Source organism: Schistocerca piceifrons, chromosome X (genome assembly GCF_021461385.2).
Source record: "Schistocerca piceifrons isolate TAMUIC-IGC-003096 chromosome X, iqSchPice1.1, whole genome shotgun sequence".
In the NCBI taxonomy this organism is placed as follows: Eukaryota; Metazoa; Arthropoda; class Insecta; order Orthoptera; family Acrididae; genus Schistocerca; species Schistocerca piceifrons.
In genome coordinates, this window is record NC_060149.1 from 888441027 (window position 1) to 888460504 (window position 19478).

Consider the following 19478-nt stretch of genomic DNA (forward strand, 5'->3'; position numbering starts at 1 on the left):
CTCTCTCCCCACATCCACCACTGCTGGCGGCTCACCTCCAACTGCGCAACGCTACGCGCTGTTCACATCCAACTGTCCAACACTACAATAGCGAATATTCCAACAAGGCCAACCAGCCACAGACTGCACACAACAACCTAAACAGCCTACTTACAACCTGAGCGTGCTGGAGAACTGCTGAGTAGAGACAAGGCTGAAAATAATGCCGGCAGTTTGGTAACAAGAGAAATGTGTCCACAAGCGACGTTGCTGAAAAAGCAGCTCTCACTGATGTTCCAGTATCAGTAGCTGATAGGGGTACGTAATGTTCTGAATCTATCCTACGCTATTCAGTGTCCACTCAAGAAACCACCAGACCTGTACGGTTACTGTTCCAACGACTCCTCTCGTCGTGATTTCCAGAGCTGGTTCTGTGTGGCACTGTGTGATGCACTCCACAAGTTAGACGCAACTGGTCTACGTCGCAGTCATAAATGGTCACCACTAATGCCATTATAGAATCTACTCTACAATAATTACTTCGTGTTATTTGCCTGCTTAGCTGAATGGTAACGTGCTTACCTCCCGTGCAGCTGTCCCGGGTTCGATTCGCGACTGGGTTGGAGATTTCCTCCGCTCGTGGACTGGGTGTTATCTTGTCTTCATCATCATTTCATCGTCATCACCGGCACGCACTTCGCTCAATGTGGCGCCCACTGATTTAAGACTCGCACTTGGCGGCCGAACTTCCCTGAATGGGGCCTCTCGGCCAACAATGCCACATGGTCATTTCATTTTTTCACTTTGTGTCGTTCATGCTCCAGGTTACGTCTCCCTCTGCTCTGTCAGAGACGGGCCGCACGGTGACGTGGTATGAGAGGAAGCCTGTCGTGTTGCGATATTTCTCACAGTAAATGGCGGCAATGATCCTACCGTGTGCTTAGTTGCCGAGAGATCAGAAATTGTTGACGACTCAGGTGTACGTTCATGTCAAGTCGACAATCATCTGCACGTTTCTTGCATCGATACTGGCACACAGCTGCCGCGTCACTTAGAACTTGTGGTACAGTCGTAAGAAGAATCGTTCACTATCGAGAAGGCCCTCACCAAAACTCTTCTCTGAAACACGTAATTGCACGAAATTCGACCGTCAGTACCTTCCTTGTATGTTTAGAATGTTCACCACACTAAGCCATTCAAGAGTAGTCTCTCGTTCAAGCAGAAACAATTTACTTAACACATTAGAGTTTGGAGATCAGTAGAGTTGACCTACTGAGAACGCTATTTGTACGTTCACTTGTCAAATATTACACGGCCTTAATGAAACAGTCCCACTTGGTATTTTTAATGATCACTGCAATGCGTCTCATTGCGTAGATCATTCTACTCTCTTAGAAAAACTTAAATTTTATGGAACTTCTGCCTTTATACACAGCTCGTCTGAATCATACTTTACAAACCGAATGCAAAACTATATGTAGAATAATTCAAATGCTGTTAGAAGGGGAGGAAATTTTAGTGCCTGTGTAGAAATAACAAAGGGAGTCCCACAGGCCTCAGTTTCAGGCCCACTCTTATTCCTTAACACGTCAATGCCCTTCCACTTAACTTTGTGTCATTTATACCCGAGGTTACATCTTTCTTTGCTCTGTCAGAGACGGGCTGCACAGTGAAGAATTGGTACTTTTGCAGACGATAGTAGTATTGCAATAAATCCCATTGGAGAGAAAACAATAGAACAAATTGTTACAATCTCTTACAACAAATTATTAACTGGTTTTCTGAAAATGGACTCGCTCTAAATTTTGGGATAGTGCACGATGTTCAGTTCTCTAGAACAAGCAGTCATACCAACAATTGATGTGACACATAAACAGAAGTCAGTAAGAAGGTACAATGCTCCAAATTTTTGGGTGCGTATATCAGTGAAAAGCTGAATTGGTAGAAGTGTATCGCTTAGCTGCCCAAACAATTCAGTTCAGCTGCGTTTACTTTGAATATAACTACTATCCTTGGAAACAAACTGCAAGACGACACAGGTCTTGCGGTTTGACTTGATAGGCTACAGGTGACTGTTAGTTTATTCCCTGACAGCAATCACTTTAACTTGTTAGCATTCCACTTGTCTACTTGGCCATGCATCTGCTAAACTGATTTTGTCCTCTATCAGTGGTTGTTGTTGCTAGCCTGCATTGGAGGTCATCACATTTATCAGAATCTTAAATAAAACTTGTATTCTGAAATGATAGGTAAATGGTGGCCCTGTCATTATTGTAGTCAATTATTGATGGTTGATTAATATATCAACACAGGATTAATCTTTCATACAAAATTATAGCAAAAGTATAATGACAATAAAATAGAATAAACAACACAAGTTAAGGGACATGAAAAAGATATCATGAACTGTAAGCAAGACAAACAGATGCAACAAAAAAAATGGTTCAAATGGCTCTGAGCACTATGGGACTCAACTGCTGTGGTCATCAGTCCCCTAGAACTTAGAACTACTTAAACCTAACTAACCTAAGGACATCAGACACAGCCATGCCCGAGGCAGGATTCGAACCTGCGACCGTAGCAGTCGCACGGTTCCGGACTGCGCGCCTAGAACCGCGAGACCACCGCGGCCGGCCAGATGCAACAAATAATCATCATTCCACTGGGTGGTGATTGGTTGGCAGAGACAAAGGTTTATCTGTTTAATCTGTTTACTCTCTCTCAAAACTAGAATAAAGAAATCTGAAATCATCTGACGCTCAATACACTTTGATGGATTTATTCTACACAGAAGTTATACAACTTCGTTGCAGCTGAGAACAAGTGGCAAGACTGTGATTCTGTTTGCTCTAACATGCCAGAGCAGCAGTACTACACTCCTTTCTCGATGCATAGCGCCGTCTCAGGTGATGGTCATAGTGCAAGCATCTGCAGTGCAGCGACGTGCGGGACATGTAATTCATTATCATGGGCACGAAATAAGCAAAGCCGAGGGCTGGCAATCTGTTACTCTCTGATGGCGCCCTGAAATCTCGGCAGATTCCAGCGTGTGATACTCCAATTCACCAGTCGCACCATGAACCAATTTGACTCACTTATATGGCAATGCATACAAGGAGATCAAATATCAAGGCGACAGACCTGATACGGATAAGTTTGCCCTCAGCACTGGGCTAAACTTCTGGTGCAGCTAAGACTTCTCCGCCCTTTCCATAGAACTTTGGTAAAAGCACTCACGCAACCACGTCCACAAGGTTTTCGTGCCAATCACAAGCTTTCACACGCTCCAAGTCTCCACTGTAACTCGTCTGCTCTACCCTTTGGCCCAGGCTAAGCAAAGCGAATAATATTGCTTTCCCTGCTGGAGATATAGCCAATCCGTGACTCGTAATTTCCCGTGCATGGAGGCAAAGATGTTACGCACTGGAACTATTTTCCCCACAGCCACCTTAGGCACCTTTTTTCCATTTAGTTCTAAAGTGAACAACACATTTATCACAGAGATCATTATGTCGACGGGCCTCGGCTAAAATAAGAGAAGTGCTTTTGTGTCCCAACATAGACCATTTCAGAGCTGCCACAGATGTCGCATCTCATTCTAAAATACTTCTGCAGGCCTGAGGCTTTCCAAAACACTTGGCAGGCACAGGGACGGCACCTCCTGATGGTTCCATCGATAGTGCCCGGTCCACAGTGAAACGACGGGAACCAGTTACCACTGCAGCAAGGCCGCTGGCCTCAAGTATACACCGAGGTAACAAAGGTCATGCGATAGCTCCTATTATACTGTCGGACCTTGTTTGGCGGAGAGTAGTACAGCAGTTGTGGCATGGATCAACAAGACGCTGGAAGAAATACTGAGCCACGCTGCCTCTATAAGCGCCCACAATTGCGAAAGTGTGCGGTGTAGGATTTTATGCATGAACTATCCTCTCGATCAGGCCCCATAAATCTTCGAAGGGATTCATGTTGGCCATCTGGGTGGCCAAATCATTTGCTCTAACTGTCCAGAAACCAATCACGTACAGTTGTGGCACCGTGACATGATGCATGTCAAATTTCGTATTCTCCAAGAAGCCTAAAATACCTATTTCCTTTCAATCATCGATTCAGTTGGACCGGAGGACCTAGTCCATTCTATCTAAACACAACCCACACCATTACGGAACCACCACCAGCTTGCACAGTGCCTTGCTGAGAACTTGGGTCCATGGCTTGTGGAGTCTGAGCCACACTCGAACACCACCATCAGCTCTTACCCAGGGAAATCGGGTCTCATTTGGCCAGGCCGCGGTTTTCCAGTTGTCCAGGGTCCAATCGGCATGGCCACAATCCCAGGAGAGTCACTGCAGGCGACATCGTGCTGTTAGGTAAGGCACTGGTGTCGGTCTTTCGCTGCCATAGCGCATTAGTGCCAAATTTCGCTGCACTATCCTGACGGATACGTTTGTCGTACGTCCCACATTGATTTCTGCGGTTATTTCATGCAGTGTTCCTTGTCTGTTACCACTGAAAACTGTACGCAAACGCCACTGTTCTCAGTCATTAAGTGATGATGATCGTCGGCCATTGTGTTGCCCATGGTGAGAGGTAATGCCTGAAATGTGGCATTCTCGGCACACTCCTGACACTGTGGATCTCGGAATATTGACTTTCTTAATGATTTCCAAAACAGAATTCCCACGCTTCTAGCGCCAACACCATCCCGAGTTCAATATCTGTTAATTCCTATTTTGCGGCCATAATCATGTCAGGTAGCTTTTCCCACGAATCTCCTGAGTATATACGATAGCTCTGTCAATGCAATGCCCTTTCGCTCCTTCCGTACGCGGTACTACCGCCATCTGTATATTTGCATATCGCTAGCCCATGTCTTCAGTCCGCTCAGTATGCAGTGGAAGTGTTACCCCACACGTTAAAGAGTCTGTTACCCCATGGAACCTCATTTCTGTCCACAGAACAGTTTGTCTCGTATCTCGCTAGTTACAAGATCGATACACAATTGAGTCATTGAGGAAGTCGCAACCGCTGAGGCAAATGTTTCGGCTGGTAACAGTGTACCATTAATGTCTTGCTAGTGCAAGCCGCACAGCAACCGCCACTTCCGTACTCTTACTTTGCCATAACCTGAGACAATCACTTCTGAGAGTCGGCATTCGAAAGGAGGGATTAGGAGATTTATACAAAATATGCGGTATGGTTCATGAATGCTCACGGGCAGGGAGCAATAGAGATGATGAAGAAATGGAAAGTTCGTAACACTTGCACGGAGTAACATTTGTAAGAAGAGGGAATGTGTTGATACTTGTACGGCGCTCAGGACACTGTAGGCAGCGTAAGGGTGTTCCAGAAGAAGGATACAGCTACCTGTCAGCTGCTACATGCAGCAAAGAGGCGGGAAAACGAAACAGACGCTACAGTTTCAGCAGTTTTCTTTGAAGAAGCAGGGTAGATCTTTAATCGAAGCTATGAATTAGTAACGTAGTTACCACCACACAGAAGAGCGAAACAATCGCTACATCGAATTAAAAAAAAAAAAAATGGGAACTACACAAGATCCCACCGATTCTGGGGGAATATTTTTATAGAAAATAATTTACTGATTAATGACAGTAGTAATCTATTACTTGTATATGGTATCAGGGGACCGAATGACAGAATACTGCTGTTTGCCAGCTAAAAGGGAAAAGCGTGTATAACAGACTGCGAATCATTCTTTGTGCATGGAACGTTCAAGAGTTCGAGCAAGCAGTTTGGAGGTTGTTTATACTCCACGCCGACCTTAATAGGGTTCGGGAGCAAATAAACACCACTCCAGATATTTACGCTTTGATATCAAATAAAAAGCGAGAAACATATTAACGTTTTTTAAAGTTATTAAAGCGAACGTTATGCGCCGGCCTGTGTGGCCGAGCGGTTCTAGGCGCTTCAGTCTGGAACTGCGCGACCGCTACGATCGCAGGTTCGAATCCTGCCTCGGGCATGGATGTGTGTTATGTCCTTAGGTTAGTTAGGTTTAAGTAGTTCTAAGTTCGAGGGGACTAATGACCTCAGATGTTAAGTCCCATAGTGCTCAGAGCCATTTTTCGAACGTTCTGCATCTAACCTTGCATCTCTGATGATGGACCTCAAAATTGCCATCGTCCAAGCAGCTAACTGTTTGTTTCATGGAACAGAGATTACTGGTTGCGACTATCATTTTATTCAATGACTGTAGAAACTCGTTCAGTGTTGCGACCTCGTTCCAGCCCATAAGAAAAACAAGGAAATACGCTGTCAGATAAAAATGTGTTCTGCTTCAGCACATCTTCCCCTGGACATGTCGGATGATGGTTGGCTGTGTATTCAGGACAGCGTGCTTGAATACTAAAAGCTTTGGGGCTTTTATGACTACTTTGTAGTTCAGTAGATTCATAACGAACATATTCCAAGAGGAATGTGGAACTGCAGTGGAAGGCGCCATCGCACTTACTCGTCTTAGAAGTATGGAACCGAAGAATAAATGCATTAATATAAAAAGTTCATCCGAATGTTTACTTATTAGTGAAAAATCTTCGAGAAGAAACAGAGTACCATGGCAACCAGTTTGACCTACTAATTTTAAACTTTGATGGAAAAAGAAGAAAAAGTCAACACTGAAGACTGACGAAACGATTGCAAATACATTAAAGAAACTCCAAACTGATGGGAACTTAAAATCATTTCTGACTTTTGTGGCTTACACCGAGAAGCTATAATGACAAAGAAAAGATCAGAATCATTGAAAAATTTGTAAACTACGAAAAGTAATTTAATGTAATCATTGGCAATCATATAAATATTGTAAAAAAATTAAATGTGAGACGAAAAGAAACCACCTTCTCGTGGTGTTCTCTGGAAACTACACGAAATTGACTAAATGTCTCTTGAACTGTGTAAAATATCCCGTACTGAAGATTATCTCAAAGGCCAAGATTTTTCTAGGGTCTAATCGCAGCATTCGCCTTGGAAGGTTCTTAGAATCAAAATGTGTATGGGTGGACACCGAATACGAAATTTTTGCACCGAAAACTCATGCAAATGAAATGCTGCAGTCATGGACTGTGCGGCTCATCCCGGTGGAGGTTCGAGTCCTCCCTCGGGCATTGGTGTGTGTGTTTGTCCTTAGGATAATTTAGGTTAAGTAGTGTGTAAGCTTAGGGACTGATGACTTTAGCAGTTAAGTCCAACAAGATTTCACACACATTTGAACATTTGAAACTCCCTCTGTTAGAATATGAGCAAACCATCATAAAACTGGTATACGCAAAATAAATTGTCATAAAAAAGTGACTGGTCGTAGTTTTGCAACCTTTCAACATATGTTAAAACTAATTTTTAGTAACACACGTCGTAGACTACAGCAGGCCTGGTTAGGATGCTGCTAGGCGAGCGAGAACGTTCAAGCTCGCTCGCTGCCTGGGTTGTGAGCGCTTGCGGTCAAATGTGACGATCAGTCGTCGTTACTTACCGCAGCACGCCGGCTGGTAACGCAGGAGAAGTGCAAAAAATGTGCTGCCTTCAGAGCAATGACCACAATTAGATTCGGCGTGGCCTCACGTACGAACATTCAGTATACAGGGTGGTGCATCGATCGTGACCGGGCCAAATATCTCACGAAATAAGCGTCAAACGAAAAACTACAAAGAACGAAACTTGTTTAGCTTGAAGGGGGAAACTAGATGGCGCTATGGTTGGCCCGCTAGATGGCGCTGCCATAGCTCAAACGGATATAAACTGCGTTTTTTTTAAGATAGGAATCCCCATTTTTTATTACATATTCGTGTAGTCCGTAAAGAAATATGAATGCTTTAGTGGGACCACTTTTTTCGCTTTGTGACAGATGGCGCTGTAATAGTCACAAACATATGGCTCACAATTTTAGACGAACAGTTGGTAATAGGTAGGTTTTTTAAATTAAAATACAGAACGTAGGTACGTTTGAACATTTTATTTCTGTTGTTCCAATGCGATACATGTACCTTTGTGAACTTATCATTTCTGAGAACGCATGCTGTTACAGCGTGATTACTTGTAAATACCACATTAATGCAATAAATGCTCAAAATGATGTCCGTCAACCTCAATGCATTTGGCAATACGTGTAACGACATTCCTCTCAACAGCGAGTAGTTCGCCTTTCGTAATGTTCGCACATGCATTGACAATGCGCTGACGCATGTTGTCAGGCGTTGTCGGTGGATCACGATAGCAAATATCCTTCAACTTTCCCGACAGAAAGAAATCCGGGGACGTCAGATCCAGTGTACGTGCGGGCCATGGTATGGTGCTTCGACGACCAATCCATCTGTCATGAAATATGCTATTCAATACCGCTTCAACCGCACGTGAGCTATGTGCCGGACATCCATCATGCTGGAAGTACATCACCATTTTGTCATCTTGTAGTAACATCGGCAAAACATTACGTAGGAAATCAGCATACATTGCACCATTTAGATTGCCATCGATAAAATGGGGGCCAATTATCCTTCCTCCCATAATGCTGCACCATACATTAACCCGCCAAGGTCGCTGATGTTCCACTTGTCGCAGCCATCGTGGATTTTCCGTTGTCCAATAGTGCATATTGTTGTGGATTGGCAAGAGAGCCAACCGGTTTTTGAGAGGAAGCCGAAAGGCACGCGTTTTAGCTCACGCAGGCTGGCGTGAGGTCTGGAACAGGACAAGGAAATTAGACTAGCAAAAAAAGAACGTAGCTGTGGAATACTTAACTTTAATCCATAAATGGTGAACATCGCTCTTGACGGTACGTTATTCATAATCTCAATAGTAACAGGCAATGGCGCCTTGCTAGGTCGTAGCAAATGACATAGCTGAAGGCTATGCTAACTATCGTCTCGGCAAATGAGAGCGTATTTTGTCAGTGAACCATCGCTAGCAAAGTCGGCTGTACAACTGGAGCAAGTGCTAGTAAGTCTTTCTAGACCTGCCGTGTGGCGGCGCTCGGTCTGCAATCACTGATAGTGGCGACATGCGGGTCCGACGTATACTAACGTACCGCGGCCGATTTAAAGGCTACCACCTAGCAAGTGTGGTGTCTGGCGGAGACACCACACATATTATGCCGGTTTACGTTACCGCTGTTGGTGAATGACGCTTCGTCGCTAAATAGAACGCATGCAAAAAATCTGTCATCGTCCCTTAATTTCTCTTGTGCCCAGTGGCAGAACTGTACACGACGTTCAAAGTCGTCGCCATACAATTCCTGGTGCATAGATATATGGTACGGGTACAATCTATGTCGATGTAGCATTCTCAACACCGACGTTTTTGAGATTCCCGATTCTCGCGCAATTTATCTACTACTGATGTGCGAATTAGCCACGACAGCAGCTAAAACACCTACTTGAGCATCATCATTTGTTGCAAGTCGAGGTTGACGTTTCACATGCGGATGAACACTTCCTGTTTCCTTAAATAAAGTTACTATCCGGCGAACGGTCCGGACACTTGGATGATGTCGTCCAGGATACCGAGTAGCATACATAGCACACGCACGTTGGGCATTTTGATCACAATATCCATACATCAACACGATGTCGACCTTTTCCGCAATTGGTAAACGGCCCATTTTAACAGGGGTAATGTATCACGAAGCAAATACCGTCCGCACTGGCGGAATGTTACGTGATACCACGTACTTATACGTTTGTGACTATTACAGCGCCATCTATCACAAAGCGAAAAAAGTTGTCCAACTAAGACATTCATATTTCTTCACGTACTACACGAATATGTAATGAAAAATGGGGGTTCCCATTTTAAAAAAACGCAGTTGATATCCGTTTGACCTATGGCAGCGCCATCTAGCGGCCCAACCATAGCGCCATCTGGTTTCCCCCTTTAAGCTAGACGAGTTTCGTTCTTTGTAATTTTCTCGTTTGATGCTTATTTCGTGACATTTTTGGCCCAGTCACTGTCAATGGACCGCCCTGTATATGGCGCAATGCTCAAGGGAAGATTCCATCCAAAATTTAAGTTTTCTTCTACACTGCTAATAGCAACGAAAATTTAAAATTGTGCCTATTATATTAAGATATAACAATACGCAAGTTTTCAGCTCCGTAAGTTCATTGTTTTTCGAGTTTTGAATTTTTGATATGATTTTAATGGTACTCTTGAAAACCAACTTTTGGCACTCACACCACAATTTTGACATGCCAGGTTTTGTAGGTACATTCACAAGTCATAGCTCAACGGTTCTGTGTATTCATTTTGTGAGAAATTTTAATAATTTGTTCTCAGTGTTTATTTTAAATTTCAACATTAAATTGTCTTTAATTACCAATATACAAATGTAATGACAACATAAAATTACATTTTCGATAACATTATTGCACAGAAGTATGCAAATACATCAGTATTACTTCCTTCAATAATTTCATTGAAATTGGTTAATATTTATGGTAAAACAGTTGGCACTGAGCTTAGAAAAACAAATATATAGTAAATGGGTTTCAACATTTTATCAAAAAATTAATGTCACTACAAGACAAATAGCCATTAAAATTCACCAGCACCATAACGTTTACCCTTTCAGTTGATATGAGGTTTCTTCTTGTAATTTCAGCATCAAGGTAGCCTTTTTCTTGAATATTTAATCATGGTATTCTTGAGGAGTTGCAATGATAGGGATATCTTATTGTAAGCGAATGCGTATTTCCTTGGACCTTGTTGATTCTACTGAATAGGACTTCAGTGCATTCCCTAAATTTATATTTACACAGTCAGCTATTCGTGCAGACTAAATTGACAGATGGCGCTGTAGCTGATGGAAGCGACCGTAAAGACATTTCCCATTTACAGTCGCTCCCATTATCCACCGCGTCGGGCGTCAACTTAGATTGCGGGAATAATAATTGATTTCCAACATCTGGCTACCTTCAGTTTTCCTGGAAATCTTGCAACTGGTTTTTCCCAGTTTGAGTTTGTACCAAATTCGGGGTAAAGATGGTGACAGAAATCATAAACTATCTTTAGCATCTTTCGGAGTGCCACGGCACATTACGCAGTCCGTATTTCAAACATTTTTTGAGATCTGAGAGTAAACGCTCCAAAGATGTGAAATAGCTATTAACTTTTTTTTTTTGAAAAAATTGAAGTTTTAGGTTTGAGTTTCCCCGTAAAAATAGAGAGCAGCTGTTTCTAAAGGGATGAAAAGTAGCATGATGGTCGGGTTAGGAACTCCAAAGCGGTCAGACACATCAGCATCTACGTATGAGTGCAGGATGCCTAGTCTATATGTCTACTGTATGTGATGTTGTCTTGATACGCTATGTGTTCTGTTAATGTGCTTCGACACTTTGAGTACAACGAAAAAGTTCAGGTTACAACAACATTACAATAGATTGCACACAAAAGATTATGGACACTTGGAAGGCGAACAGCGAGAAGCCGATGTGAAAAAAAAAGTTTTTAAGCGATATGACTGAAGAAAGTATTATTACATGGGGGCAGAGAAATAAACGTCGCAATAATTTGCCCAACATGTTCCTTATGAAAATATATTTTTGTTTTCAGGAGGAACACTCAAGGAATGAATGTGCAGTTAGATCAAATTACCATGCTGCTTTTCAGCTTGCAAAGGGTTGAGCAGTTTCACTGATTTTCGAGTTATGTTGACAATGTGGAACTCGGCTACAACTGAAACTTATACACCTACAGTGCGACCCTTGCATGGTTAGTTTCATAGCAAAATTAGTCACGTGGACTTTTGTTTCCTCACTGTAAATTTTCACGGCTTTACAAGTGTGCAGCTACGATTATGTCGATGTTTAAACAAACATGTGCATGCTGCGTTTTTACGCAATGAAGAGCACGAAATACACCCTCAGAAGCTCCCTGGCAGACTTCAACTTAGAAGCTTGCCTTCCAATTAGCGTTACTCGAAAAGTGAAAAGCAAAATAAATAATATTCATCGACATTCTGTGTTTTTATGTTTAATGTTTAAATAAAAGGGTAACCAAATATAAATTGGTCAATTTAAATTTCGTCCGATAACGACAGTCAGCATAAGGCTGCAACAGTAGTAAGAAATATTGCGTCGGTGCCTCTGTTCATTGCATCATTAAAATATTAAAAGAGATGTTGAATTTCGCTGGCAGTTCTCTTCATGCAGAATTTAATTGTTCTCGCTCATTAATACAACCGTTTCAAAAATAAATTTGCTACGAAACGAGTTAATGAAACCACTCTGAAGTGAAACATGGTTGCTCACTGCTGTGGTGTGAGCGCGAGCCAGCTCACATTGGCAGCTGTGCTGAACTGCTAGAATTCTTAGTGTGCCTGTACCTGCGAAAAGCCGGTTAGTCCGGCAACAGCCCCAGACTGCGTGCAAGTGTCACTCCGTCAAAGTGTTCTAGCCCCGATATCGGTGCCAAGAAGAAACTCATTGGGGCAGGTGAGACTTGGAAAAGACTAATCCGTTTCCTTCGAACAATGCCCACTGCCGACGAGCAGCGGAACACCGATGACGAGGAGACTAACACACAGTACCAAAATTAGACACACCTGCAGACTGCAGCAGTACAACCACCGAACAGACTTACAATCTTTCTGGCTCCACTGGGTAGTACGTACTCGATTTTCTCCCTCCAGGGCAGATAACGTCAAGGAAAGACATTACTCCACCGATCTGCATTTTAAAAAGGTACTTTATTCAGCATTACCAGTTTCCGTGAACAACTTTTTTTTTTTTTTTTTTTTTGCATCACGAGATCACGCTTTTTGACTACGTTCTACGCACTATTACGCATGGCATACGATTTTTGTATGATGAGACGAGGACGATGTATCCACATCTGTTATGGATACAGCCCAATGACCTCGGATACATCGATGCTGCGGTGCCCACCAAGAAAAAAATGAAGATAACGTTGAAACTTCCTGGCAGATTAAAACTGTGTGCCGGACCGAAACTCGAACTCGAGACCTTTGCCGTTCTCCTGCAGGAGAACTTCTGTGAAGTTTGGAACGTCGGAGACGAGGGACTGGCGGAATTAAAGCTGTGAGGAGGGGCCGTGAGTCGTGCTTGGGTAGCTCAGTTGGTAGAGCACTTTCCCGCGAAATCCAAAGGTTCCTAGTTCGAGTCTCGGCCCGGCACACAGTTTTAATCTGCCAGGAAGTTTCATATCAGCGCACACTCTGCTGTAGAGTGAAAATTTCATTCTAGGATGATAACGTTGTTTTGTGTCCTTAGTTTCGCTGTTACAGGGTGACCATTATTGAACTGTATGAAATAAAATCGTCATGACTTCTGAACACTTTGCGTTAGGACGTTGGTTGCCCTGCAATATGGGAATTAGAATGTGAATATGCTTTGGTTTAGCGAAGAAGCCCATTTTCATTTGGATGCGTTCGTCAATAAGCAAAACTGCGGCATTTGGGGGACTGACAATCCGCATTTCGCTACCGAGAAGTCTCTTCACCCTCAACAGGTTACTGCGTTGTGTGCAATGTCCAGTCACAGAATAATCGGTGCGATATTCCATTATTCCGTGACTACCGAACGGTACGTGAAAGTTTTGGAAGATGTTTCATCCCCATTATCCAAAGTGACAATGATTCTGACAAGATGTGGATCGTACAAGACGGAGTTCGAACCCCATCGAAGCAGAAGAGTGTTTCATGTCTTGGGGACCGCCTTCTGGCTCTGGGGTACCAAGAGGTCACTGTCATGGGCCTCGACTGCCCACCATATTCTCCGGATCTGAACACATGTTACTCCTTTTTGTGGGGCTATATTAAAGACAATTGGTGAGCTGAAAACAGCCATTCAGGAGGTCATCGACGGCGTCGATGTTCCGACACTTCATCGGGTCATGCAGAATTTTGCTATTCGTCTGTGCCACATCAACACCAATGATAGCAGGCATATTGAACATGTCATAACCTAAATCTGAATATCTGCAATGACGTTTACGTATTGGATACAGTGTGTGCCCTCCGTAGTTTGTAACTAATTTGCATTTTTTCATATAGTTCAATAATTGTAATCCTGTCTATCTGTCTTCTTAAGTAAATCAGTCGTGTCTAGTTCCACTTCTCATATTGTGTCTTCTGCTGTGAGTAGTATAGATATCTGTTCACCCTGTAGTCGTCAGTGCATGACGGAAGAAATGAATTTCAAACCCCAAGTCTTCCTGTCACTACCCGCTCCCTATGCCTTCATGCACAGCCGTTAATGACTTCGGCGTAGACGGGAAGTTTAATTCTGCCCAAGCCTCTCTATTTCGCCTTGACAAAAGTCTGCCTGGAGCTGAAAGTGTACTAACTTACCACAGCTGTGTTTTTATTTACTACGAAGGTTTAACATACCGTGCAGTATTCAAAAGTGAAGACTTTTTCAAAAACTCGGTAAAAAAGATTCTCAAAAGCAGTATATGGCATATAGTACATATAAAGCGGCATATAGTACGCCTCATTGTCTGTAAGGCTATCCATGCATCAGAAGGATTGCTGTGTGCTCATTCCCTTTCACGACAAGTCTGGTAAACATAGGCCAAAAAGGAAGCCTAACCTAATGTTCCATAAAGAAACTGAAATTTTGGCTGTGCACTGGCTGGACATTTCACAACACGAGTTACCTGGTAAGCAGGACCCGATCACCTGCTTTGTTGAATCTATCGCTTGCTAAACGTCCTTGACAGTCTATTATTCTCACTCCTGCTTTTAATTTTCAGTGATACATGCGTCCCACGTAACGTTTCAGAAGTAAGTTTCAAGTTTTCATACAATTGTCTCACTTTAAATGTTTCCAGCAAAAAAAGTAACGCTGAAAGTAATCCTTTCATTTTAACTGTGCTTACGGACGATCTTTTGGATCATGCCAGTATGGACAGGTTCATTGTGTTTATAACAAAGAAACTATCAAACAAATCGAACTATAGTCGTTTTCTCAGCCGGTTTTACAACAGTAAGGGTAGCACACTTATGCAAGGTGGAGTGTTACGATAAATCATTTTAAATACATATGATCTTCAACCCTTATGACATCAGATGTATTCAATGTTTGTTAGCATTTAACTCACCAATAACTATCAGCTCATTGTTGATGAATGTGCAGCTTGTTTTTAGCCTGCTCGGGTATCACGGCACGCCAAGTATTTGTTACTGTTTCTACTAATTTCACGTCTTAAACGTACGTTCAACAAGCTCAGTATGTACTCTGATAGGTACTTCTGATTTCTAATTACTTTTGTTAATTGAATTAAAGTCTCTAGGTTGTTTTGGAATGTCATTGTTACACAAGTCATAAATTACAGTATTGTGCTGTATAGAGCTATCCACTTTATTGTTTCATCGTAACTTTGTTTCTGCTCCATTTTCCCTACGCAGTGCACTTCAGACCTACCACAGGCAGGAAAAGGGTGGGCACGCGTCACTCAGATTTCTTTGTCTGAGGCCTCATCTCTTCTGCCCGTCGTAAACTTGGGACCGTGACCTCGATTTCGCCAGACCTCGGGGAAGAATGTCGCCAGTATACCCTGCGGCCTATCGCCCCGACAGCCAACGCTCGATTCGTTGAGGCGGCGCTGAAAGAGCACTCCCAGTTTACTGCCAGAAGCGAGAGCTATCTCCTCTCAATCTCACTGGAGCAGTTCCACGTTTCCACAAAAGCAGCTCCTGCGTCTCCTCGCCTCTTTGTCCTCGCCACCTCGCACCGTCATTCTTTTCTCACTTCCGCTGACTTCACATTTACATTTGAGTTCCGCAAGTTGAGGTTACGCGTAACAAAAGTACTTTCCGCCTTCTCTATTGAATTCTCAGAATGTACACGACTATTGGTACACATCATATTACCACGAATACTTGTTAATTCTATCGTCGTGGTCATTACGTGAGATATATGTGACGTTCATAGCTCATGAAATTCAAGTGCATGTTTGGTCATTCTGCACTAATTCCACTTGTAAGTGCTGTTATTCTGGCTTTTTCACGGCATAAAAGTTTCATGTCCAGATATGGTATATAACCGCTGTAGGAGTAGGGTTGTCAACACTGTTGAGCATGGAGTGAAGCAGTCTTTTGTTCAGAACACAGTGGGAACATGTCCGTTGTCACAGTATGCATGGTTTGTTCTGTCAGTGTGTGGGATCTAATTAAAGCGGACTGATGATTATGAGTGATTTTTCTGAAGATATGGAAGATAACACGTAGTAATACCAGCGTCTAGCACAGGAAAGCTAATAATTACTTTGTAAATTTAATGAATGAGAATTAACTAACGAGTCAATAACTAATAACAATATTTTATGGTACTTTCGCTGGCCGCGGTGGCCGAGCGGTTCTAGGCGCTTCAGTCCAGAACCGCGTGACTGCTACGGTCGCAGGTTCAAATCCTGCCTCGGGCAAGGATGTGTTGATGTCTGTAGGTTAGTTAGGTTTAAGTAGTTCTCAGTTCTAGGGGACTGATGACCTCCGATGTTAAGTCCCATAGTGCTCAGAACCATTTGAACCATTTTTTGGTGCTTTCGCAATCATTGCGTGCTGTATTGGCACATTTTTAGTTTAACGCAGAAGCAGAATACGAAAATTATTGTTTATTATTGTAATGTGCTTGCATATTTGATTAATAATGGTCAATTACTGCTTGTACACTCTTGCTTTTAGTATTTTGTTTCCTTTTCCGGCAACGTAGTTGTAGACCTGATGAGGATGATTTAATATTCGCGCAAACAAATTGACATTCGGCGCGGTGGCTGATGAGAGCGACTGTAAATGGGAAATACCTCTGCGGTCGCTCCGATCAGCCACCACGCCGAGTGTAAACTTTGTTTGAGCGTGGAGTATTCATTACATGGTCATCATTTTTATAATGTTTTAATATTTTGTTCTTACACATTTAACATGCAACCAACTATTTAATCCTACTGATATACACAGACTATATTAGCGATGTTTTTTATTGGTTTTATTATAAGAAAAATTTCCTTCTTCCTAATTATTTATGAAAAACTTAAGAAAATCAGTTCCTGAGTCAGTTCCTCCCAGGAAATAGTGTAATGAAAGGGACACACCTTTTCGTCAAGTTTAAGGTTGCGAATGTCGTCAGTTGTTGTTGCCTCTACTTCGTAGCTGAAGTTGTACAGATACTTGGGAAACGGACACAATGGAGCGGTCTGCTTTATTTCGTTTGAGATCAGCAACCCCTTACTTTGTCGCTTACCACACCTGGACTGTCTGTCGGTAAAATATGGATGCATGGGTGAGTGTTTGTCAGATACATACAGCAAGGTAGATCGCAGAAGTTTCCTTGGTTCGGAGTGCAGTAATACCAACCCGAACATTTCCGTTCCATAGATGCTTACCGCAAATCTGGAGGGTTCACGCTTTTTCGTGTCCTTTCTATTGGGTAGCCAAATTCTGCCGTCCCATCCTTGCAAAAGGCGAGGCTCGTCGTCAACGGATGCCGGAAGATTGGTTTTTTGAGTCACTCTTGCGGCCGTCTTCCTGGTGTGTAAGTATGTCTGTTGCATGTTGCTTTGTGCAGGCTAGGATGTAGGTAGATGTGAGTAAATCAATGTTTTCATTTCGAGCTAGTAATCATTAATGCTTTTTGTGAGGCTCGCGCTTTCATTCTAATTAAATTCGTGTATTAGTGCGATTTTGCGTATATGCTTTGTCCCTTGTCCGTTACCGACCACATGGGCTTAGTATGTTCATTGTTGCTAAGAACTAATATTTCATGTTCCTTATCTATACAAACGACTTACGAGATAATCTGAGCAGCCGTCTTAGGTTGTTTGCAGATGATGCTGTCCCTTATCGTCAAGTAAGCTCATCAAAAGATCAAAACAAATTGCAAAACGATCTATAAAAGTTATCTGTCTACTGCGTAAATTTAGCAACTGACCCTGAAAAGTGAAAAGGTCATACACGCGAGTGCTAAAAGGAATCCGTTAAATTTCTTTTACACGATAAATCAGTTGAATCTAAAGACCGTAAATTCAACTAAATACCTACGAATTACAGTTACGAAAAATTTGAATTATAAAGAACACATAGAAAATATTGTAGGAAAGGCAATCCAAGGACTGCGTTTTATTGGCAGAACACTTAGAAAATGTAACAGATCTATTAAAGAGACTGCCTACACTACGCTTGTCCGTCCTCTTTTGGAGTACTGCTGCGCGGTCTAGGATCCTTACCAGATAGGATTAACGGAGAACACCGAGAACGCTCAAACAAGGGCAGCACGTTTTGTACCATCGCGAAATAGGGGAGAGAGTGTCACTGATATGATACAGGATTCGGAGTGGACACCACAGAAACGAAGGTGTATTTCGCTGCATCAGAATCTTCTCATGATATTTCAATCACCAACATTCTCCTCCGAATGCGAAAATATTTTGTTGACGCCGACCTACATAGGGAGAAACGATCATCATAATAAAATAAGGGAAATCAGAGCTCGCACAGAAAAATTTAGGTTTTCGTTCGAATAGTCCACGGGTGTACTGCCGGTCCATAACGTCCAACGGGCACAACATTTCGGCGATCAGACATGTCGCCATCATGACGATGGTGACATGTCTGATCGCCGAAATATTGTGCCCGTTGGACAATATGGACCGGCAGTCCACCCGTGGAATGTTCGAGCAAGAAATACGCCGGGGGAAACTGAAGAATCACATAGGTGTTCGTTTTTTCCGCGCGGTGTTCGGGAATAATAGCGAATTTTAGTGAAGGTGGTTCGATGAACCCTGTGCCAGGCACTTACGTGTGATTTGCAGAGTATCCATGTAGATGTAGATGTAGATGTAGATGTTACGATATAATTGTTCAATGCCAGGGTCCTTGCGAAGAGTTAATTTGTTGCGTACAATACGAATGGATTTATTCCGATGAAGGTGGATATTTTTGTGAGCATCATGAGTGATGGTTCACCATACTGTTCTCTTGAAGATTTTTTTGTGAGCATCATGAGTGATGGTTCACCATACTGTTCTCTTGAAGTCCAAATTTCCTTTTGTTATTCTTTCGACTAATCGCCTTCAATGATCTTCTCTCACAATATTCTAGCATGGTCTTTTGGTTTCTTGTTTACATATTTTACACCTGCTAGTTTGAATCCATTCTTTGTGTAGCACCATCCACCACATGTTTGCGAATGTACGTTTTACATTTAAAGATCACAGAGTGTAACGGTGCTAGTTGAATGTTACAAAGAGTAGAAGCCAATGTTTACGGCACTCAAGGTATGTTTAAGCAAGTAGTAGTAAATGGGAAACTTTTTCTCCGTCGCAGTCATCAACGACATCGCCTACGAAAAGTAACAGATCTCCTTTCGTGTATATTGTCTGTTCCTGGGTCACTACGTCTCACAAATAACATGGCTCTGTTTCATTCTGCAATAGTAACGCATACGTTCAGGAGATTGTCTCCTTCCTTTTCTTCCTCGTGAATGGGTTATTCCACTGAGTATCGTGGCAAGAGTTTCAAGAAGTTATCGCTG